Source organism: Zootermopsis nevadensis, unplaced genomic scaffold (genome assembly GCF_977971745.1).
Source record: "Zootermopsis nevadensis isolate Lab colony 2312 unplaced genomic scaffold, Znev_1.0 Znev_ptg000004l, whole genome shotgun sequence".
Lineage (NCBI taxonomy): Eukaryota > Metazoa > Arthropoda > Insecta > Blattodea > Termopsidae > Zootermopsis > Zootermopsis nevadensis.
Genome location: NW_028259136.1, coordinates 2,557,645 through 2,582,562, shown reverse-complemented (window position 1 = coordinate 2,582,562; position 24,918 = coordinate 2,557,645). Strand labels below are relative to the sequence as shown.

Below are 24,918 nucleotides of genomic sequence, written 5' to 3'. Positions count from 1 at the left end.
AACAAGAAGCTGACAACTTCGTTCATCTGGAACAGTGCATGGAGAAACTCAAACAAAAGCTGTGTGTTCTCACGTGGAGAAATTCTTTTCTCGAAAAAACAGAAGACAAAAAGTAATGGAAAACTTGAATAGTTGTAGTAAAAGCAAGATAAATAACGAGAGATTCAATGCATGAAGAAAGGTATTTAAAATGAAAAAGACGTATACATTTACAGGAACACAAGATTTTAATCGCACAGAACTACTTTCTATTAACATGGAAAGAATTATATTCTTTTTAAATACCATTACGGAATATTGTGTGTGTCTATGACTGCATTACGGGAATCAGTGTTATAACAGTAGATAAAATCTTTAGGGAAACTCAAAACACTATACCTCTGCACGACAACCCATCTCTGTACTTAACTTATGACGTCAGAAAAATAAAGATGGCGGACGTGTCAATATTAGAGGTAGGAACGACCTAACACTATTCCATATAGGCCTTAAAGTTATGGACGACGACAGGTTATCGAAAAATAACTTTTACGAGTGTAACTTTCCTTCAGAGTAGTCGAAAAATAATACTTTTGCTTGACGAATCATTGTTAATTTAATACGCGAATATCTTATGTAAAAAGTTATACGTAGTTTGTATAAAAGATTCTGCATTAAGGTGATTATAAAATTATAAAATCCTGGAAAAGTGACATGATTTTCAGTTGGAACTCTTGTTACCTTAGCTATCGTTGTAATGAATAATTTCGAATACCAAGCGAGTAGGCTTCGTAGTAATTTCGCCTTTGGAAACTGTGACCGTCCTTACAACTTCACTATTAACAGCGTACTTGACCCTTGACTGTGGAACTCCGGTGGGGTGCCTGAGGTGAAAGTGTAGTGATGGAACTATATACTGCAATATAACTTACGCTGGAAGACAGACATGACGTCAGGCCTTGACGAAAGAATATTAGTGGTTTTGTAGAATCTGTGGTTCTCATGGCGGTGAGTACGAATATGGCTGTCTTCTGGGTTATAGCGACGTGCAGTCTGGAACAAGTTTACCAACGTTTCAGAGGTCTTGATGCCTCCATTTTCAGCAAATTGAGTCGTTTTTTAAAAATTTTATTATAAATAAATACAATAACAGTCTCGACGCCTAAATTTTATACAGTGGTTAAAAAGATATAACTGCATTAACACTAACTGGACCGGAGGTTATTTTTATATAAAGGCGGCACCGGTACCCAACTGTGAAAACTATTATAAAGCTGCTGTTTTAAAACTTTTTAAAGATACGTAACAATTTAATTTCATCTAAACATTAGCCACATTTAAACTACTGTTATTCCATGTTTGTAATTAATTTTATTATTTCTTAATGTATATGTTATGTAGAAAAGAAGTTTTAGAAAGAAATTGACGTATAATTTCTTCAAATGTTCCAGTGTACAAGGTTAGCCTATAACCTGCAAATTAATATTTACACTTACGTAACGATCTATTTCTGAATATGAGATCCAATACAGATTCTGACAAAGTGATACTTTCCAGATATAACCTTAACATTCACATCGATTACATGCAATGAAAATTCCGTATCGATTTTATAGGTATGTTCATGACATATATCTATACAAAATTCTACATCAATAGCTCCAACAGTTCACTCGTTATCTAGATTTCATGAATTCGTTATGTTGTTGCTTCTTATTACACAAAAGAATTATAGCATTAAGTACAATTGTTACTTTACAGCTTATATTTCATAATACACGTAATTCAGAATTTCGCTTCAGCCTTATGTTCTTATGTAAACTATTTAATCATATTTCTATATATTTTTTAAAGCAATAAACATGATTTGTAAGTACTTTCCGAAAATTCATTTTCTTTTCCTGAACGTTCAGGACTTACATTGCTTTACTTTGACACCGGCGAATTGGACTTTGAGTGAAACGAAAGGCAAAATGCTACGACAGGCTATAACTAATATCTCTCTCCTCTCTTACTCTAAAAAAATCAGTTAGAACCTACCTACCAACATTTTCAAGGTAGTCCACATGACACTTATTCATTACGGCCTGATGACATGATTTTCACGTCAGTTATTTTAAGAATAAAGATGTTAACACTACAATGGGTGAAGGAGACCCAGTTGTACCTCCATCCAATTCAAAAAGTTGTACATGATCCTATACCGTCCTTCAAGACTTACAAGTAGGCCACACATTTCATTGTATCACCACTTTCACAGCCATCCTAAACGAAACACCGAGTATGCGTTACTAAAAATATCCAAATTAATTGTTTTACATAAAGAAGATACCAATACATGGGCATAGATGGGAGGATAATATTAAAACGGATCTTAAAGAATCTCGACTACATTCATGTGGCTGAAAGCAGGTACCAGTGAACATGGCAATGAACCTTCGGATTCGAATATGAAAACAATTTTTTCCACAATATGAGCGACCAGTAGATGTTGTTAACAGAGTTGTAAACAATAATGTCATCGGACGGACAGATACATTTTCGTCCAACTCGGTAACAGTCCCAAAGGAGGTCAACAATGTTCGTAATCTATCTCATCTGAAAGACAAGGATGTGAAACCGTATTGTTTTGAATGGCGCGCCCTGATGACGGAAGCAGCAAGGGCCTCCGAAACGTCGGTAAACTTTTACCAGAATACACGGCGCTACAGCCATCTTGAGCAGGTTTACATAATTACAGGTTCCCCCATATTATTCAGACATGCTTAGTAAGAATCGTGTGTTACAATTCGGGACGTAATTAATACCGCAAGTTATAATGAGAAAACACATCTCCATTGTCTGAGATGGCACAAGCCATAAGAAGAACAAAATATAATACAAGAAGAAGTTCACGCTACTCGTTTTCGTAATACGGTTTACAACATTACGGTTGGGTGCAAGCGAGGCCTATCAGAGCGAAATCCGCACTTTCGCTTTCGAGGCGAGCTCTTTGCGGTTATGACAGATTCCTGCGCGCAAGAATCGACAGACACTGCCACTGCCTTCCACCGTGACGGCTTAAACGTACTCCTAGTTTCTATTTTCTGCGAGTTAACACCAACGTCTTCAAGTCTTTGCTTTGGATAAGTTCTGTCCCTATGGGAAGAACCTTAGAAACAATGGCTTTCAGGAAGGCAGCTAAAAAATAAAACAAAAAATTTACAAGTATTGGCAAAACATCTTTAATTTTTAATTTATCGCCTTTCCTTTTAAAAAAATAGTGATGATTCCATCAGAATAAAATGTTTTCGGTTTTGTCTCACGGTATTCTAGAACTTCCTTCCATGACTGATGCTAATTTGAATTCAGTTTCTTCAATTATATTTGACACGATTATCGATCTCAGTTAACAAAGCTGTTGATTGGGATTACCCGCATTCATTAAACGTTTTATAAAATATGATAAAAGCGACCCAGGTCACATAAGATGTCATCATTAAACATATCTTAGTTAATGTTTGTAATTGTTATCTTAAGCATTTTTATTCGAGCATACTTTGCAGGAAATACAATAAAATAATAAATAACAAAAATAAATAGTAATGACAATAACAAATTACATTCTGCCTTTATGCAGTGTTATAGAAAATCGAACTAAACCAAACCTAATTTGGTTGGAGAAATCTTAATACCGAATTTCGATACCAAATATCATTGGATCATTGGTTTTATAACTGTAACACGAGAACAAACATATGCAGTCTTCATACAACATAATGGGTCATTGAAGTCACATCTTCATGCAAATAAATGACCCTTGGGACAGCCGGCGAGAGGCCAGTCACTTAAGCAGCCTCAGAGCTAATTTACAGATGTCACCGGAAGTACCTTCTACCTATTATTTCTACAACTACCACAGGACATTTATATTCTTTTCGCAATGCACAATTTGCTAACATGCAGTGAATAATAAACAAATTAAACTTCTCCAGCCTAGAGGTAAATATATGTTTGGGTCTATGTAGGGCACACTCTCCGAATTTGCCTGGTGACATTTAAGATAACTACAAGAAATGATACTGAAAACATTCAAGTTTAAATTTAATGCAGTTTCTAAAGCATTTTAAGTTCGGTATTCTAAACAGTTACATATGAATAAATCTCCATTTTCGACTTAATTTGTTTAAGGAAACTAAGTCGTATATACATTGGGTTATTCAGAGTCAAAGTAGCAGTTCACGTTTGGGCAAAAATTATATTTCGTGTCAGTTATTTCGATTCAAATCTCGTGCTGCTATTTTAATCGATATCCAGATTCGTCAGACAATCCAGCATGCTACTGTTTCAATTATGTCAATTTTCAAAATACAGTGAATTTCATCTGAGGAGCTTCATAATTTGTATTCATCCAGTACTGTTAGGGCGATTAAATCAATGATAATGCTATGGGAGGGAAATGATAAATTCGTATAGAATGTTGCCTAAGAAACATCAGAGGAAGACGCAACATGGAATATCTGTGAGTAAATGGGAGTATCAAAACAGATATTACAGAAACTTCTTCTTCTATGGCTCTCCGGTCCGTATTCGGTCCATGGCCTCCTCAATTCTCCTCTTCCATTCGGTCCTATCCTCCGCTGCGATATTACAGAAACACGGTGCAAAATTTGGGAGACAGATTAAACTGGCTAAGTAAAGGATAATGAATCGTGTGATTCCTCAAAGGCAGAGGAAGTTCTTGATCAGATGAGTGGATACCGACCTTACAAGCCAGACCTTGCAGAATGGAGTCACTTTAAAAATTTCATCGCCAAAACGCAGTATATCCCTGAATTATTATTCTAATATTTGGGTCAGGACCAAAGGAATCAGTCCCTCGGTATAAGGTAACACGGGTCGTGTCTCAGAATATAATGAAGTATATGAATTAAACAGCACACTAACGCTGTTTGTATGTCCTAGTATTGCGGCCAAGGGGAATGTGTGTATGAAAAGAGAACGCTGACATAATAAGTTTTGGTGTATAAATAATCCACAGATTTAACAACTCGTCCTATTGGCATGACCGCTACACCTGAAGAGAAGCCTCAGGGGACATCGGCTTTGGCTTCGATCGAGTCTTCCGACTGAAGGAACACCTGCACGCGCTGCACGCACTGTCTCAGTCCCTGAGGAGTGTCGTCATCCTCGGCATCTCCGATTCTTTGTTTCCGACTCTTTCATTAGACAGGTTCACAAGACTGATTCGAATAATGAAATGTTACGACATTCGCTTGGAATCTCAACGATACGATATCAAAGTCATTCTTAACGGACCAGTCCATTGATAACATCAACGGAATTTTACAAACTTATTTCTGATGGTCAACTCGAACCAGCTCTGCATATATTATATTATAATGTACAACCAAAAGGTCAGGCCGCACTAGCGCCATGTAATAAAGACGTATGGGACGGGCTTTGGGATTTCCCGTGAGTTCCACTGTCACTGCGAGTAGAATAATATTTACCGGTTCCCAAAACTTTAACTGCACGTGTCACCATTTCCTTGTTTTTCTCAAAACTTTCCAACATTGATTTTATCAGAAGTGCAACACCTCTTATGAGAGAGACAAAAACACAATTAAATCCTTATATTTACTGGTTAACGTTTCTTATTCTACGACTTCCGGTAGGTGGAACTGAGGTTCTCACAGCGGCGAGAATGACGATGGCGTTCTTCTGGGTTGTATAATGTGTAGTCTGGCAGAAGTTCACTGACGTTTCGGAGGTACTTTCTACCTCCATAGCGATACACCCCAGAAGACTGCCATCTTTAAACTTACGGTCTTATGTCCATGTATCACTCCGCACCTTCCTAGCAACCTCTTAAACAGTTCACGTTTGGATGACCGAGGGTTGAAACCTCCCGTCGGGGAGATGAGAAATTTGTAAAGAATTTTGGATGGAAAGTCTTAAGGGAAGAAACCACTCGGAAGACCGAGGCGTATATGGGAAAAAAAAATCCGTGGCGTAACAGATCCAGAGAGCCAAAGCCGACTAGCTTGACTGCTGGCCTCACGTTCACATGCCTAAGCAGAGGTGAACCATCATCCAACCAGATACAGAGTGACGTGTGGTCAGCACGACGAACTCCCAGCCATTGCTAGCTTTCATGACCGGATTACGCTAATCATTGTAGCTCCCCAGTTTCCTCACGATGCTGGGTTGGCACCGGTCCCATGCACTGGTCGAAAGCTCATGAGAAAATTTCTTCTCCCCCGAGACTCGAACCAGCGCGCATTCCGTATCGCCGGTCCGAAGCATGATGCCTCAGACCGCGCGGCTACGGCGCGGGACTCGTATATGGGAGGATAATATTAAATAAGATCTTAATGGATATTAAAATAAATCTTAATGATACAGGATTCGGGGACCGTTGGCGAACTCCATAAGAGGTAGGGAATAGATGATGAACCTTAAACTTCTTAATAACTCTGCTCCATAGAGTCTGCGTCAGTTACCATCGTACAGCTTGTTCGATCACAGCGCAGAATTTGAGACCTGACCAAGGATAATGATACGAGGTGCGATCAGAAAGTTTCAAGACTGTGTCAATAGATGGCGAACCGGATGTAGTACGAGCTTCTGCCGCTAGGGGGTGCGGCCTACATTCATAGTGAATCAGTGTGCCAGCCGGCATCACCGAATTAGCATTTGTTTCTTAGTTACGGGCGTTTTGGTAGTGCATTACACCGACCCTCCTGCGATTTCGGAATGGCGTGTGCATCAAATTTTGCCAAAGACTCGCCAAAACGGCTACGGAAACCTATGAAATGCTAAAGCAAGCATTTGGGGAGTCCGCAATGGGTCGTGCACAAACTTTTGTGTGGCATTCACGTTTTAAAAATGGCCGAACCTCTGTCGATGATGACGAGCGTTCTGGACGACCATCTTCGAGCACAACGCCCGAAAATGTTACGAAGATTCGGCAGGCCATTCACGAAGATCGACGTCGTACCATCAACGACTTGTGCGACATTGTTGGGATAGGCTATGGGACCTGTCAGCTGATTCTAAAGGAAGAACTCCACATGCGACGCATGATGACAACGCGCCAGCGCACACCGCCCTCAAAGTTCGGCAGTTTTTGGCCTCAAACACCATGGCCGTCATCCCGCACCCTCCTTATTCGCCGTGTGACTTCTTCCTCTTCCCAAAGATGAAAATTCAGCTAAAGGGAAGGAGATTTGAGACGATAGAAGAGATTCAGGCAGAATCGCAGATGGTGCTTGACAGGCTGACAAAGAAAGATTTCCATGGATGCTTCCAGGCTTGGCAGCGGCGCTGGGATCGTTGTGTTCACTCCCAGGGGAACTACTTCGAGGGTGATGGATGAATTTAATACCTGAGATAAGTGTACGGGTTTTTATAGGCGCAGTCTTTAAACTTTCTGATCGCACCTCGTATATCAGTTCAACGAAGACCGCCTAACGTTCTTAACACTAAATTACCACGTCACTTACAATAAAAGAGTATCCAGACAATTAAACGCAGAAGAGGGCGTTCAACAACTAACGAACTTTGTGACATCCACAATTCGAAGAACCTGAAACAAAAATCTCCACTCCTGAAATGACTCACTCATCAGCACTTACAAATTGTTTCGGCCAGTGACGCAACAGAAGTGATGATGGTCTACAATTACGCAATTCTGGATACTCTGTTAGTTGCTTTTACTTCGTCGGCATTACACGTGTTCTTGGTATGTGGAACGGGCTAAATTGATTCGGATATCTGAAGTTTCAGAATCGAACCTACTTCTGAGCTTTCCTAATTAAGTTTCATTATGTAAGTATTGTATCGCAATGCCCTTCAGGCTTTCGTGCGAAACGCAGGAAGTTGCTTAAAGTAAAGAAAGAATGTTGAAGACTTAAAAATGTGGTAGCCTACATAAGACATTGTGCAGACTTCGAGTAGTCTAAAAGAAGACCGAACATCAGCAAAGCCTGAATAAAACGTGGTGCTGTCCTGGGAAAATAGAACCGAAATGGACAAATTCCGACGACGGTGTATTGCAATTAGTATCACTGGATTTCTGAACTTTTCCCGCCGTTGGCATTCTTGAAGGAACTCAGCGTTTCCATTTTTACTTTGACCCGTCTGGAACAGCTAACCTCAAGCAACGGTCTAGTGAACTGGTCATTCCGTGATTTTAAGAGACCGTGTTAATTACGAAAGTTATGATATTTATTTAATGTATCTGTGTTTTATTTAACGTCGCTGTCTAAACCTCGGACTAAATACTGTCCATTAATAGGATGATTAACGAATAATTAATTGGAAAGGATGTGGAAGGAAGCGGTGGTGACACTTGGCCGGGGGTACCGAGAAAAACCCTCAGCCAAGACAGCCGATCTCCGGGTCTAGATACAAAACCAGGACCCTTCGAATAAGAGGCCGAGACGTTCGATTAAGCTGCGTTGTGTCGAATGGATTACGAAAAGTTACTTCGTAAGATGAACACGGATGAAAGTCGTAACCTGCTTTAAGGTACTGTCCGAATACTTACTGAAGGAATAAAGGAAATTTAAGGCAGGACAGCCATTCCAAGGGTGAGAATACAATAAGGTAACACCATCCGAAATGTGATACATACACGTCACCGCTTTGTAAATCCACTAAATATTTTCGAAACAAAAGGCGATAAACAGTTATTCACAAAGGACCAAGTAATCAGATGGAAGCTACGTAGTAAAGCTCCAGAAGTCGACAGTAACTTACTAAGTGAGATTTAAGTTCTCACGACGGCGAGTATGAATATGGCTGTTTTCTGGAACCTTGTGTCGTGTAGTCTTAAAGAAATTGACCGGCATCATCAAGGCATTTTTGTAATGACCACAGTTTGAACCTCATATCATAATAAAGGAAGTCATCGCCAAAAAGCGATGTCATAAGACTAAACTACAAAATTTACCGGTAACTAATTTAAAGAGTGCAGATATATAATGGTCCAAGTATCATTCATTACCCTGGGACCCAGCCGCCTCCACAAGGAACAACACGTAGCTGTGGTTCTAATGCTGGGCCGTGCCGCAGATCTAAGTGGAAACCTTGAACACCCAGCGTAAGTCTGTGTAACAGTGAGATAACTCACTTATTATTGAATTTTGAATTACAATAGCCGTTGAAGAAAGTTAATATATTCGAAAGAAAATGATATAGGGAAAGATAGATTATACGACACTTTGAGCGAATGGAAGATGACTATATATTACGGAATAAGAATAAACAAAGAATATATTTTGAATATATTATTATATGCAAAATAATAAAACACCGAATAAGAAAATTAAACTCATGATATTCCGTAGGAAATGCCCTGTCCGAACAAAGACGACATTAAAATTACAAATTTGGATCAACTTTCACATTTTAACTACCTAGGATATGACGTGTTATATGTATATGATGTAAATCAGTGGTATTCAACCTGTTTTGTTCGCGTACCCCCAGATAGAATTTTTCTTCAACTTCGTACCCCCAAAGTAGTTGGTGTATAATTCAAGTTATACATAGCATATAATCTACATCTAAAATAAGTTAAAAAATTACATTACTGATTATTCAGTGTTTATCGTAAAATAATATATATATTTTTTTAAATTTCACGTACCCCCTAAGATGTCTTCGCGTACCCCAGGTTGAATACCACTGATGTAAATAACAAAATACATAGGACTAAACGTCAAACAATTTGTGAGACTTGTTAAGGGGACTAAAAACAAAACAAGAAGAGGCAGATAAAATTTTGTTGGGTTTCAGCCCCACAGCTTAGCAGTGAAACCAGGATTTGAATAAATAAAGACGAAAGCAGACACAGCAAGCTGAGACGAGTTTCTTTTAAAGGATTAAATGCTGTGCGCCCTACTCGCTTGGGTGGGAAGAGATGATTTTGATCAAATCAAATCACATACAGGTAATTTCACACACTTTACAGATGTGAGAAGAAAAAATTAATAGAAACACGAAGAAGATACACCGAACGTCTGAATCCTTGCAGAGAAATGTTTTGGCAGTACTTAGAAAGATCACACCTATGTCCTTCCCTGCCCGTTCCAATTTACCGTTCATAACATTCTGTTATTGCATACTACGTATGAAGTAGGATTTGGAATTCTCTCAGCGGCGAGTTTGAAGTTGGCTGTCTTCTGGACTGTGGCGCCATGGGGCCTGGTAGAAGTTTTCCGACGTTTCAGAGGTAATTGCTGCCTCCATCGTCAGGACACTGAGAGATCGCACTGCCGACGGAGGCAGCAAGAACCTCTGAAACGCCTCTAAAACTGTGCCAGACTGCACGGCGCTACATCCCAGAAGACAGCCAACTTCTAACATATGACGTCCATATAGCGTAGGAAAATGAAACCTAGGAAAATGCCATGCCACGAATGGGATTCGAACTTGCGATCTCGGCGTCTGAGCAGCAGAGACGCAGGAACAGTCACTAGGGAATTCTTAGTGGCAATTCTCACATTCCCTTAAGGTTACCATAAATGTTTCGTGGTAGACAATGAGCTAACAAATTAGCATTGCTTTTATGTTGTTCATTACGGTAATTAAAGTCTTATATCGCTCATGCTTTCAAGGGTATTACTTGCTACTTACTAGCCTAGACCTCAACTTGTCTGCCATAAGAGACGGAGAGACAACGAGACAGTCGGACGAGAAGTCTTATATTCACTAGTACCGTACTAGTCTGCAGTTATGGCCGGGTTACCTGTCAGTGTGTCTAAGACTCTGGCTCGGTGAGGTACAACGGACAGTGAAACGCGTGTGCAGAGGAGAAGAGAAAGGAAGAACAGTTGTATAACAGAGAAAGTGTTTTTCTTGTTCCACCGTCGCGAAGCCGGCCTTTTTAATTTTGCACAGCGAGTGAAGAAGAGGTGGCCGGAACGGAAATATGTACGCAGAAATAGGAAATATGTGACTTCATTAAGTGAATATTCTAATTAACACACAGTACTTTCTCACTTTAAAATTATGACCTACATAAATATTTATCTTAGTGGCCAAATTAATTAATAAGAGTTAAGTGTAATCTGCTAAAACCGGCCATCTTTAGGTTTGACAGAGGCGTTAGTATAATTTTAATATAAACGGATTGTAATTAACATGTAAAGGGATTTACGTTGCAACAGGACACATGCTTATCTAATGAGTTTTCATGGTTGTAATTTCACGCGACTGTTTCTGAAATAGTAATCCGAAATCAAATCACGTACTGACAGTGAGAAAGAAGCCTACATGACCGCGAACGAGAAGGACCAATGAAATTAGAGAACTGCCACAATCAGTGTCGATGGATGTTAAACAATAGAACATTTGTTAATGATAAAAGTCTTTTAACAGTCAAAAAGGAAAATAATTTTGACATGTTTGTGCAGAATTACATTGCAAACATTTAATAACGGTATCAATAGAAATTCTAGGTTCGAAGACCACAAGGTCTACGTCTTGCTTAAGAAAAGGAAATCAACAATATAACTACTTATATTAAAAGAGACTTTATTGGATTCATAAAATTCAGTAAGAGACCACACAAAAAGGTTTCTAAAACGTTCTCGTAGAACTGCTAAGTATATATTCCACAGAAATATGAAGATGTCGTGTGTCTACGAAGAATAAGATGTGTCCAGCCAGTATGCAGTATTACCTTCTGACAGTCACCAGTTGTTAAGACCCAGTGACTGACTTACCCGCCACAGCGCGTAATCCATTGGAAGAAGGTAAGGGAGATTCTATGCCGTGGAAGATAAAAGTGAAAGTTATCCGATGCGATGGGAGAACAATTCTGCACTGTACATTATTCTAGAGCCGTAGCTGTTAATTCCTCACACCGAACTGTCACTGAACGAATCCGGTAACCAGGGATAATTATTTTCACGCCGACGTAAAAGCACTTTCAAGGAAGAGAATAACAGAAATAGTGAACATGGTATAATTTTCGTAAGAAATTCAATGTGCTCGCTGCATAACTAGAAAAGAGCGGTAATGCTCCCGGGTCACATTAGGAAGTATCTGGCTCGAATCCGACCACGGACCAATTGTCCTGAAGCGTTTTCGTAGTTTGTCTAAGGATAACGATGGTGGCAACGGATATACGTGTTAAAACGGGGAAATTTTGGATTATTACAAGTCAGTACTACAGAGCGAGCATACAGAAATCAATCGCGAAACGGTTAAGCCATCCAGCCTCGGTATTAGATCTTTTCCTGCTTCTCGAAGTCATAAAATTAACTTCTTGTGTATAATTTAGCATTGCAAACCAAAATTGTAAGCGTGTGTGTGTGTGTGTGTGTGTGTGTGTGTGTACGAAAGTAACATTAGGACGGTGAAAACTAAGTAACAATAAGATTTATAATTAGTACTACACATTCTTTCAGTGTGAGATTAAAGGATATAGGCCTACATCATTCATTGGGAATTAAAAATACATACAAATTTTTATTTAGAAATCTCTAGAAAAAAGATCACTTGGAGCTTTAAATCAGTATCAGAGAAATGTGGTATGAAGTTTTGAATTGGATATTACTGGCAATGTATAGGGTACAATGGCTGTCTTTTTTGTAAACATGATAATGCACCATACGCTTCTTTAAGTAGTGAAGAATTACTTAATCATGAGTAACTATCAACTTCTCAAGGTACCGTGGAATTAATTAGCATCGTGTTTGTCTAATACACGCGAAGAACACGGCCAATCCATAAAACTTACTATATTCAAAGTCCCACATTGAATAAAAAAGAGTCAGAAATCTGCTTGTGGTAAAGATCCAAGCTCTTCAAACTGCAGAAAATAAAATTAAAAACATTGCATTCTGTATCACTATTCATAACCGTCTTGCCATTCGCACGAAAATAACCATTCAGATAAAAATGCGCTGTTAAACAAATTGAGAAAAACTAAAAACATGCGCGGCGATTAATTTTATGAATCATACGTGAAAGATAAGTTCACTGGGTGGGAAAATACTATAACGAGTACATGTATCACATGTTACACAATACGAGCCATACGAAATATCACAGCCTAGTTCTGTCTGTTAAACCAAATACTATGTCAACATAGATACTATCGGCTGTCAGCAATATTTAACTGCATCCAATTGTATCCGTAATGTTTATTTAAACGAAGGTTCAAAGTGCAGAATCAGATCATCCTACTACATACATAAAGAATTACGAAACCCACAGTATCATGAATACGTAGTTGATTGACCTGCGTTTCACGATTCAGGAACAACGTACATAAATCGATTTGCCTTCGTTGCGACATATTGCGCGCGAGACTCCAGAAACTTTATACAGTAACTTTCTTGACTGTATATCAGTGAAACTGGTTACTACTATCGCACGAAATAAAACAACTTTTGTAACTTCCCATTTACATAACACACTGCATCTCCTTTGGGGCATTTTCGTTGCTTGGAAAGACACATTTTTGTATGAGATTTGAGACGGTCGTGTCGGCGAAGATGCTAATATTGGTCTTCTGGGCTGCAACGCCGTGTGTACTTCAACCCTGAAGATGGGGACAGTATATCGATTCGAAACGTTGGTATCTACCAACCAGTTCAAAAGGAGTTACAACCCAGAAGACCAATGAGGTACGAGACAGTTCAAACACACATTGACTTCAGAAGTAGAACACGTGTAGTTGATATGTTTGAAATTCAATATCTTCACCCGCAAATCCGTAGGAAGCGAACTGGTAAGAAAGGAATTACTGTCATCTACAGTCCAGAAGCTAACCTTACGATGGTGGTAACGGTTATAAAATCAAAATGTGTTACGACTCTGAGGAAATCATACATTGATATTTAATACGGTCGATCCAGCATTTATGCAGGTGCGATTTTTTAAAACATATTTGCGATTATAATTAATTAATTAATGATATGACCTTTGACCTCGTGTAAGTGATGTAAACGTGCAGACACTGGTGTTGGTCGTCAAATACTGATTTCGTCATCCTTCATATAAAAATTAAATTAAAAGTACAGTAATGTTGAATTTAGGTGACATTCAAGTTTATCGTATGCATTTAATATTGATATTGCCTTGGAATCTATAATGAACCTAACAGATAAAGCAGTTAATTGTAAACTACAGGTGCGTTATGAGGATTGTCAGATGAACCTCGCTGCTAGCGAATACGCAAATGATCACGGATTTTTCTCAATAAATTCTGATATATTTGCAATCTTAATTTACGTTAAATTAATATTGTCTTATCTGACGGAATAATCGATTGCATATAATGTTTTGTTTTATGTCATTATTTTAATTTGATAATTAATTCCGATTTTTTGTTATAATTAAAGTGGAACATTTCTTGAGGAACAAATTCGGGTTTAGCATCGGATTCAAATTCAAAACACCTGAGAAAAGAATCCCCTATCCAGCTAATGAATGATACGATCTTTTCGTACAAACGTTCCAAAAACAAGTTTGGACAGTGAATTAAACTACGCAAACATCACTGTCGATTACGATAATGTAAGAAGGAAAGGGTTGATGGATGAGTTCAAGACTACAACCAGAAACTGATTCCCAGACATGACAACACAAGTACTACCATTAGTGGCAGTAAATTTACAGGCGTGTCAAACAATATTAGACCCATTATCGATATCGAATTTCTCGTTTATTAATGCGTCACTTATAAAACACATTCAGATACGACAAATTCATAAATATGTAATGGCTTCATAATTATCTTATACCACTACTTAAACAGCAACATATAAATCCACTTTTTGCATTGTTCGTATAACGTTGACAGGAAAAATCAAAAACACGTCAGTCGAGAGAGGAAATCATGCTCACAATTATCTGCTTTAACATGTGGGCAGAGTCTATGAAGGAAGATAAATATTTATTCAGAAGTAAGTGTTGAAATTTACATGCAACGTATCATTACTTACTACACACCCTTCTCATTCTTTTAAAAACATTTCTATTTCTAATTTTCGTAATGAGTGGAGGTTAGCTGTGGAAATGACAGACTAATAGTTGGGAAGGATGGTGTTCTGTGTGCCTGCTAATGCGTGGGAGTGGAAGAGCATCGTCCTAGTAAAGCGAAGGGGAATATACGCGAGCAGGGAATACTGGTGACTTCAACGCGGGTATATGAGCTTTACATACAACAACTACACAGCGCTACACTCATCGCCCTGATGATGGAGGTAGTAAGGATCTCTGAAACGTTGGTAAACTTGGCGCTAGAACACACTAATAATCAATTCTAAAGAAAATACCATAACAAGAAACGCTCTGACCTTTCTTTCAGTTTCCTTTCAAAGTACACATCGTAGCTTAAACTTATATTTTCCGTTGATGAAGAGAATTAAAAAGACGATTGGGTGTGGTCAGATATCGAAAATATGCTGGAATTAAACCAGGTATCTTTCCGATCTACTATCACTTTCAACGATACAAATGTAATTAATGCTAATGGACAGAGGTCAGATCAAGTATCATTCATCTGTAATGTTATACTGGACAAGTCAATTTTTAATGTCATTCACTTTAATAGCATTTACGCCGTACAGCACAGTGAAGCAAAGCAGGGTGTACACAAAGTTCTATCTGAAGAACCTCTGAAACGTTGGTAAACATCTACCAGACTACACAGCGCAACAACCCAGAAGACAGAAATCTTCATACTAAGAATCGCCCTGATGACGGAGGCAGTATGACCTCTGAAACGTTGGTTAACATCGACTAGACTACACTGCGCAACAACCCAGAAGACAGAAATCTTCATACTCACCGCTGTGAAAACCTCAAATCTTACACAGTTTTGATGAAATTCGTCTTTTAAAACATGTTAAAATAAAATTCAGTTTTTAGGTCTCGGTTTGTTTTGTTCGGCGTGTTGGTGCTTTGTCTACCAAAATGACACACTTTCAGCCCGAATAGGCGATCTTGTCTATACCATGAAGGTAACAGTCACAACAACAACAACAACTCTTTAAATTCAGTTCTTTATTTCGTCACGTGCCGACTTAGCAGCCCAAAGACCAATTAGAAATAAAAGAGTTAGAAATGAGAAGAAAGAGAAGAAGCAGGCAAACCAAATGCACATAAAACAGGAACATTTATATAATTTGGATGATAATAGCAGTTCCAATGACAAGAGTCAAAGTTGTGAGTAGGAGGTGAGAAAGAGAAAATATATACAAATGTATATAGAATAGAATTTCTATCTAATAAATTAGGAAGTACTGCAGTTATTACAGTAACAATGTTCTCATAATAACAACAACACGTTCTGGTAACAACTTCAGAGCGCAACCATTATGGTACGATGATTTATAACTTTTAATTTGCGATAAACAACTACAGTCTATCCACCGAGACGAGACAGGAGAATCCGAATGTCACAGAAGAGTGCGTGGTCATCACGTGATCCCTTGTTATGCGGGTTCCATTGGCGCTTTAACCCTCGGATCAGAACTTTGGAACGAGCAAATAGCAGGATGGAGGTTTAGAATCCCGATCGGGGTACATAAGATTCTCTGCGGTTTTCAGTGTTGTTCTTGCAGTAGTAACTGCATGTGTACTTATCTTAAGACATTACTGAGCTTCGTTGATGGCCGGCCAGCCGAGGTACGGAGAGGAGGGAGGGATGTAAAAACGGGGAGCACAGGCGTCTTGCTTCCCCTCACCCTTCTGCACCTTTCTCTTAGCGATTTAATTATCACAATAATATTAGTTCAAGAGCACAAGTTATGAAGCGTCTCATTATGAGTTTTACATAATCACCTGTTACTTCATCTCTCTCACTGTCTGATACAAATATTCTTCTCCGCACTCTGTTCTCAAACATCCTAAATCTGTGTTCTTCCTCTTTGTCAGTGTAGGAATACAAGTCTCATACCCATTTAAAACAATAAATAAAATTATGATTTTATATATTTTAATATTTAGGTACTCAGATATGATACAGAAAGACAAAAAAAGATTTTGAACTGAATGGTAGCTATTAATTCCAGAATGTGACCAGATCTTAATTTCATCATGAACACAAATTTGATTTGTTATATAATTACTAGTTCTCACAAGTGCTTGGTCCTTCAGTTGCACAAAGTCACGGATGGACTGAACCCCGGCCAGGTGTGAAGTAAGCTTTTATAGTGTTTCCAGATCATCTACTTTTCCCGTCGCCAGAAAACTGGCAGCAGCCAAATAAATCTCACAGGAGATTACTGCGTGAAAGCTATCAAAAAGTGTGCACTAAGATGCAGTGAAAGTTAACGACAGAAGGACTGTGGACGAATTCGTTCTTCGCAGCGGCAACTTCGTGTGGGCGACAGACATACGAACCCACTGTGTAGACAAACCAATGTGTTATACAGAAGGTGTGGGGCAGAGGGTAATCTGTGACTCGAAATTCACAATTCCGGTGATAAAAAACAGTCCCTCAAACTTAATCTGAATTATCGACAGATGAAAGCAACCTTTCCAAGTCATTGGGTTTTAACTTCAGCCCAGTGCATTTCCTGCGTGATTCTTACACCGAGTAGGTTCAAAGATAAATCGGATGTTTCTTGTTTTCCTCAGTTCTTCCGGATACACGTGGGATAGTGCCTAAACATGAAACCGTGCAGTGGTTGTAAATCCTGAACTGCAAGTTACTAAGTTCGAATCTCGGCGTAAATATCAGCTTCCTCACAGTTTTCTTCGCTTTCATCCGCCTCTCCATTCAGATTTCGGGAAGATGCCTCATTTATCCGCAATTTAAAGACGTTCTGACCACGGACCCACGAAACACGGGCAGTTATTCCCATCAAGCAAGAAAATAACGAACCATTTAAATTCTTATACTTAACAACAGACACAGATGGGATCATACATCAGTGCGAAAATATTGCGCAGAAACAGTAACACGAATTGTGTTTTATGCCCCGAAGTAAAACATCTTTCCATTCTGTAACCTAAATACTCATACAACCGAGAAAAAAAAATCAGACTCTAAGATGAGAAAGTGATGATGTAATAAGATGAGAACTGAAGAACGCTTCGTGTGGGAATCTAACACGTAAACGACCATGCACATCGGAAAGGGTTCAGCGTGATCTAATCTGATCGCTGAGTTTTTAGCAGTTAACTGCTTGTCGTCTGGGTTGTAGGTTTTTCAAATATGGAGCAATTAAGATATCAGTATCATGGTCGTCTATGTATGTGTTACGCTGTGGTAGTGACAAGCTAAATTCTTGGTCTAAATGACCTTATTACAAAAGCTCCAGGGGTCCTTTTTCATCTTATTTCCTACTCGTGATTTAGAATTGGGATATGAAAGTTAACGGGAAGAGGCTGTTGGCCAGGTATATCAGAACTGGTTTGGAAGTACTGATAAAATGATTGTTCGTGCGACATTATAGGCCATTGTTTGATCTCATAAGGTTAGGGCGGAAGTCGGATGAGGTCAGACAGTTTCACGGAGAGATTTACAAAGATACGCGAAGGACAGGCATAACAACGGAAATGGCCTACAAGTTACAGTGCATTGGGCCCGACGCGTATCTTTGGTTGTTCCTTTTAGAGAAACCAATATTAATGCATGCATAATGGATTGACTCGATGGCAATTGTGGAACAGGATCAAAATAAGAAAGGTTAAACAAAGTGAAGTTGGTCGTTTCCTGACCATTCTTTACTCACATTTACGAAAAAAAACTAATTAAGAGACCAAGGACTTCTCTGGGAATTGTGTAGTCCAACTTAGAATTATAAACATGTGAATTTTACATTGCAATTAGTTTCAAACTATTTTGACACGAAGTCACTGAAACTGTTAATAAAAAAATTACGCCAGTTGCTTTAATTTAAAACTATACAGATAACGTAAGCTTAATGGCTTAATTTCGTTCAGCAAAACAATAAGGATACGACACAGCATCACAATAAAGAACTCGTGTATATATAGGGTCGCTGCATCAAAACTTGGTAAAGTCGAACATTTCTTCCCTTCAGACGCCATATTGTTATTTTACATTCTTCAAAGAATTTCTATACCAAACTTTTGTATTTTTCTAAGACCTGTGACCTTCCATCATTGTATAGATCAAGTGGTGCTTGTGTTGATTTAACGTCATAAGTGTTTTTGCTCGCCATGTTGGTTTTAACAATTGTAGGATACTGAAAAGTAAAATTTTAGGGTAGATCTCAATAGCTTAATGTCCATACCGAACTTCATCCAAATCCAACCAGCAGTTCTAGGATTGAATCGTGCGGACAGACGAACAGACAGACATGACCGGTTTCAACATTCATTCATTCATATATGCGTTCAAAAAATAAGGCTCAAAATTGGAATGATGATGCGATAAAACTCCAAGGGACACAATTATACATAAACAGAACACTTGCTTAAAACAGGCTACGGCGCCTGAATTAAGTATACTACTAGTCTATTATAAGAATCGAACTATCATTAAGCTACGAAGCTAAACTGCATAAGCAAAGCAACGTAAAGGGAAAATAAATACTAAATATTATTTTGCATTTCACCTAAAGGATTTCTCGTTGATGTTCGGTAAATGGTTAGCAGAATAATCGAAAGTAATGCTTCGTTTTCACATCTGTTCGAGTGGAAAATCTTGAGGCTCCACAAAACGGTAACTTACCACACTATGATGTCGCAGATTGTGCGACTGCCGGTTTGCTTCAGGGTGTTTTCTTGCGCTGGTCCATTGACCCCATTTCCAAGTTCGGTATTCGCCATTTCGACAACGATGGTGATGAGAGTGATTTTGCTTTCTTCCAGCGAAGTCATCTCTTATATTATTTCGCCCTTTTCACTCTCTACAGGATAAACTTAACGGCAGATTGCAAAAACCGACAACATCCTTCAGTACAGACCAATAAACAAATACTGTATTCCGACATGCAAATGGCAAAGACGTCCCGTTAAGCATGACGACATGAACACAAGGGAAAACACGTAATGATTATGCATTAAACTTGGTAATAGATGGACAGCTTCAACGTTCGCTTTACGCCAGGGAGAGACCCCCCCCCCCCCGCCCCGTACTTATTCGATAGGGGGTCAGGTGGGCCCCAGAGCCCGCAAAGAAGACACCTCTTCCCGTGCCGGGAATCGAACGTCTTTCGTCTATCGCGGCAGAGTGGTTGGCACTCCTGCTTCAAATATGGGAAGCTCCGCCTTCAAATCTCGGTCCGGAGACCGGCTATCCCGAATGTTTATGTGGTTTCCTCAGTCCCTTCATGAAAGTGTCAAAAAATTATATTGAATAATGCCCCAACCTCTTAATTCTATATACACGGGCATAATATTCTTGATAATTAGCTAAGGAAAGAATATTATTTGGCTGAAACACTAATAACAGTGCTGTCAAATGATCACGAATTGCAGTTTTATTATATATCCAAAATAAAATATGACAACATGATTTTTTGTCTGTATTCTGTAATTTATTTATTAGCTGCGGTGTCTAAGAGATATGATGTGAGGGTGTGTACTGGATTAACGTGACCTGCGGTGGGATCTTGTGAACAGGGCAATCAATCATCAGGTTCCAGGGAATTACTTGAATGACAGGGCAATCAGTTTGTGAGATTGCCGGTTGTCACGGCGACGAATATGAAGACGACTGTGTTCTGGGATGTTGCGTTATGGAGTCTGGTAGAAGCTGACCGAAGTTACAGAGCTGCTTACTGCCTCATCATCATCAGAGCGAAGTCTTATTCTACCAGACTACACGACACGATAACCCGTAAGACAATCATCTTCTTGTTCGCTACTGTGAGAACCTTAATTCTCATCTTAAAGAAAGATTAATAATAAAAAAGTCCGACGGAGTGAAGTCGGGTGACCTTGCCGTCCATAGGATCTAGTCACCACGACCAATCCATTTTGCAGGGTAAAATGAATCACGGATTTTGATTAGTATATCAGCGCTCCGTCATACGTTAGCTCAGGTTTCGTGTTAATAGCTTCAGTAAACGATACACAAATATCTGTTTTTGAAACTTTAAGTAAGTTTACAGCTACTGTAGTGGCCGCGGTCTGAGGCGTGGGCCTTGTGCCGCTTGGTCACTGGGACCGTGGGTTCGAATCCCACTCAAGCCATGGATGTTTGTCCGCGTTTTTCTCTGTTGTGCTGTCCTGTGTACAGGCAGAGGCCTTGCGACGGGCCGATCCCTCGTCCAAGGAGTCCTACCGAATGTCCATAGATCAAGCCAACGAAAAGTTGGGACCCGCAGTGCTCAGGCACTTGAAGAACGGGTCGTTCCCAGTATACGACTCTTCCTTATGTTACCAGTATGAATATTCACATAACGCCGATGGCCCTTGTACCATAACGTGCCTACTTCAAAAAAATAAAATTGACAGTTTCTTAAAGTACAGGCGGAACTTCTTTTATTAAGTACGTCTAGAAGAACGTGGTTCGTGAGATCAAAATATTCAAAAGACCCCCACCTGCAAAGGGGCAAGATGGCGTTATTCTCGGAATAAATGTCATTAATATTCACTGGTCTAATGCGTGGAGTCAAGGCTTTCATGTTGTGGGATTTAAAACGGTTTGAGGCAGAGAACTGTCATTTCGTGAGTGAATCAGCAAGAAAATTACAGCCTCGAGCAATGTTCTCGCCAAATGAATATATATATATATATATATATATATATATATATATATATATATATATGTCCCCCTTAGCCCTTAATTAAATAAATCAAAACATTTTAGCCTTAAGCATCTCTACAAATTTGACTGCGTGCAATGAAATGGAAAACGCGCCATTCTGAGCCAAACAATCGCTCGCCAAATGCATTGTAACGCAAATCAAATAATAAGATCAACATTTCTGTTTTAAAGATGTGGGACAATGACATTTCTAGTTGGATGTGGTCCAAAATTATATACGTTCCACTGATCGACTAGTCTCAGAAGTGACGAACCTACGGTGGCAGATTTGGCCAAGAAAACAGAAGCGATAACGTATCTGAGGTCCGTTGTTCAAATACCAGCCGAGACACTGGATATCCTAAGGTGATTATACATGGAGTCACAACCTAGAAAAACAATGTCGTCATCGTGATACAATCATTTTATTCTGTCAGTCAAACAATCTGCCAGTTTGATCTATCCCCACATGCGTCCTCAAAGCGATCTAATAGACGACTGATTTTATATTCATATAACTACGACTTCAGAGACGTAAACGGAATTGCACCGCTCAACACCAGGGTCTTGGGTTCGAATCCCGAACAATGCAACGATGTTGGTCCATGTTTTGCTGCGTTGTGTCGCTTTGTGTTGTGAAGGCATTGCGATGGGGCGATCCCGTCACAGGAGTCCCAAAACATGTCTAAAGAGCTTTAGAAGTCAATTCTGAATTGGAACAGACCAGAGACCCAATCAGTAGGAGCTTGAGAAGAAGAAACGCGAATGAAGTGTAAGATGATTTTCTAGAAAGAAATTTCGAGTGAAGAAAGTGAGCAGTAGTACAGCAGCTGGTGGCACTCTGTTTTGTACTAGATGACACAGATTCAAGCGACTTGGCAATAACATACATACTTGTTGCTTGGAACATACCTTAACCTTGGACCGGTACAAATGGCCTATAGACACTGTTACAGTAACCAATCATATGCTTTAACTCATTATAAATGACTTTTAACAGCATGATAAATGATACAACTTTTTTGCTAAGTACCTCACTTTCCAAATTTTTTTACGTAGTTAAAAACACGAGATATTTACAAGTCATTGTGACAATGAAATATTCATTATATCCCTCAATCATGAAAGGGCTACATATTTTTCTGGGCATTACAACCCATTTCTAAAAAAAGTGTACAAACATTCATGCCTATCGTGGGATATGAACCTACGTACGTAATATTTAGATAACGTAAATTCAGGAGCCCGCGATTACCGGAACGAGGAAATTATGAAAATACCAAACCCCATGAATTTGGGTCCTTATTAAGAAGCTGACAGTCGCTTAGATGGTCAAGAAATTCCCTATCATGGAACCCGAAAGTTCATTACCGTGAACTCTATCCTAAGCCAGCTGAATTCAGTCCACAACCTAACATACTTACTTAATATCCACACTAATATTATCTTTCCAAGTCTCAGTCCCTCAAGTGGTACCTTCCCTTCAGAAGACGTATCAGGTTGTGTATGGTTTAATTTTTATGGTTCTTTGTACGTCTTGTTATGGATATTACCGTTTTTATATTATAAAGTTTCAATCAAACTCTGCTCTGATACAACAAGAGAACAAAATAAGAATTAATGTAAACAGGCAAGCCCGCTGCTAACAGCTTCAGCCGAAAGAGTGTGGGAAGTCACAAAGGACTTGTAATAAGTTGAGATTTTACGTTCTCACGGCAGCGAGTATGATAAAGACTGTTTTCTGGGTTGTTGTACCGTGTACTCTGGACGAAGTTTGGTCTTAATTCACTTAAATCACATTTAAGAACCATTTTAATGTTATCATTCCATCTACATCCAGGGCGTCCTTTTGGGCTTTCAATACAAAATTGTGTACGCATTTATCATCTCTCCCATGCGTAATACAAGCCACGTCCATCTAATCTTCGTTTATTTTATGTTATTACTATGTTTTTAATTTAAAATGACTGAGTAATATTCGCAATTATTCGCATTATTGAAACTCGCACGTGCTAAAAAGAAGTTTCCACTCACTGTAACTTTCACTCGTAGTTGAGGGACGATACTATCGGGATCAGACGTCTGCCTCGTCTTATTTCGAGATACAAGAACATTCAATTCGGACACGACATTTTCGACCTGTAAGTTCAGTCCAACACGCATCTTTCAAACAGGAAGAACTAAGGATATGTAATTACAGGTGATCTTCTGACTGAAAGTGAAGTCAAAGGCTCGGCTAACCTGAGGCTAAACAACATTTCTTCTCGTGCTAAGAGTAACAAATAGGCAGATATTTATTTGTTTACTGCTGGGCTAGTGAAGACAGAAGAAGATAAATGATTTGTACCTTATGTCTTTTCAGTGATTTAAATGCGCTAAATAAACAAGTATGACATTGAAAGCCGACTTGAATCTGATGAAGGAAAATATTTATGGTCTTAAACTTAAGTAAACATTACAGATACGATCAATTATAAGGGAATACGACAATTCCAAGCAACATATAGAAATGAAAGCAAATTCACACCACTGGGACCACAAGTACAAGGACATACAAAGAATGAAAATAACATTTCTACAAAACTACGTAATAAACATGAGTTTCATCAGAGCCAGCGGAAAATACAGAATGACCATATTAAACGCATCAAATATATTAGTGATAAGCTGGGAGGCAGGCCCTATAATTAGATAAAGGGAAGGATATCAAAATAAATTGTTAGAACGATAAAAAAATGACCGAAGACTGATATAAGGAAGATGTAAAAGGTCAGGAAACCAAAACTTTGAAAAGGTTCGACGATTAAACGAAGTGATAGCAGATATTTGATGTCCGCGCAGAAGGATATATAATGTTACCAACACAATAAAATTATTTTATGAAATCAATTTAAAGAATAGTAGGCAGAATATTTCTCATCCACACTGAGGAGTTTTAATATCTTCACTATTATAAATTTTAATGGAATAACAGCAGTTATCGTCATCTTACAATAAAAATTGACGTTTGTTGTGTGTGTCACTGAAATGATATATACTTTAAAGTGTTACGCAAAAGGTGCTTACGTTTATTTGTACTTTTTAAACACTAAATATCGCACTTCGTCATAGAAAAATTGACAAATAGTTCTCCATTAATAAATTCGTCACCAGAACGTCATGTACGAGTATGTCAGATAACGAAGAATCGAGTTCTAAAGGCAATTGCACACAGAAACATTCCAATCACACGTAACTTAAATATAAAAGAAGTTGAGAGAGCA

The 24,918-nt window shown here is 38.8% G+C and overlaps 1 protein-coding gene and 1 long non-coding RNA gene across 8 annotated transcripts in view; one reads left to right on the top strand and one right to left on the bottom strand.

Moving 5' to 3' along the window:
• Nucleotides 1-24,918, top strand: part of sona (sol narae metalloprotease) — a 103,394-nt gene that overhangs the window by 24,086 nt on the left and 54,390 nt on the right. For 2 of the 7 annotated variants that reach the window (XR_015533649.1, XM_022058315.2), the window contains exon 1: nucleotides 10,674-11,726. The exons of 1 other annotated variant lie outside the window; for it this stretch is intronic. The gene's annotated coding sequence lies outside the window, so the exon portion shown is untranslated. Of the gene's footprint in view, nucleotides 1-10,673; nucleotides 11,727-24,918 lie in introns of those variants that run through there. 4 more of the 7 variants (XM_022058309.2, XM_022058314.2, XM_022058312.2 and 1 more) reach the window with 3 other exon arrangements.
• Nucleotides 1-24,918, bottom strand: part of LOC147874817 (uncharacterized) — a 66,853-nt gene that overhangs the window by 22,265 nt on the left and 19,670 nt on the right. The window lies entirely within an intron of this gene.